The sequence below is a fragment of the Arachis duranensis genome, chromosome 8 (assembly GCF_000817695.3).
Source record: "Arachis duranensis cultivar V14167 chromosome 8, aradu.V14167.gnm2.J7QH, whole genome shotgun sequence".
In the NCBI taxonomy this organism is placed as follows: Eukaryota; Viridiplantae; Streptophyta; class Magnoliopsida; order Fabales; family Fabaceae; genus Arachis; species Arachis duranensis.
In genome coordinates, this window is record NC_029779.3 from 13853170 (window position 1) to 13853972 (window position 803).

An 803-nucleotide genomic window follows, 5' to 3' on the forward strand; every position below is an offset into this window, starting at 1 on the left:
TTATTGCATTATTTTTATATAAGAATATAAAAAATAAAAGTTACATTATTCATTTTTTATCCCATAAAATTATATAATAATTTTTTTTATGATATCTTTCAATTAGACAAATCAAAAATTAATTTATCATGAGATATTTATTGTTAATTAATTATTGTATGCACAAAATAAAATTTAAATTTTTTAATATTTATTCAGACAGACGAGCGAAATGATCACTCAATTAACCCAAGTTAATTTTATACTTTTAATAATGTAGTGTACGGTGATGTATGAGTAGAGTAGGAGAGGAGTTTGGCAGTGATGGCACGCCAAAGGCATATCACCATCAATTCCGGAGATTCTCTGCTGCTCCTTTTCCACATCTATCATTTCCCTTTCTTTACTATATCTTTTAATATTGAAAATTATGGTGTTTTACAAAATTATGGGACTATAAAATTCGCAGAGTGCGAATTGTCAGATTAATATTTTTTTAATTTATAAAGATAATACACAGACTGTGTATTGTATTATTTTAATATTAAATTACAATACACAAACTGCATATTGTATTATTTTAATATTAAATTACAATACACAGTCTGCATATTATAAATACACAATTTACGTATTGTCAGTTCTTTACCATAAGAATTTAGGCTTAATGCATTCATAGTATAAATTTTGGATAAACTGTCAAATTTGTCTCCAATTTTTTAATCTGCAGTTAAAAATATTTTTTATTTTTTATAGCAACAAAAATATTTTTAAAATATTATAAAAAATGATAAAAAATAATTATTTTTTTATAAATGACAAAT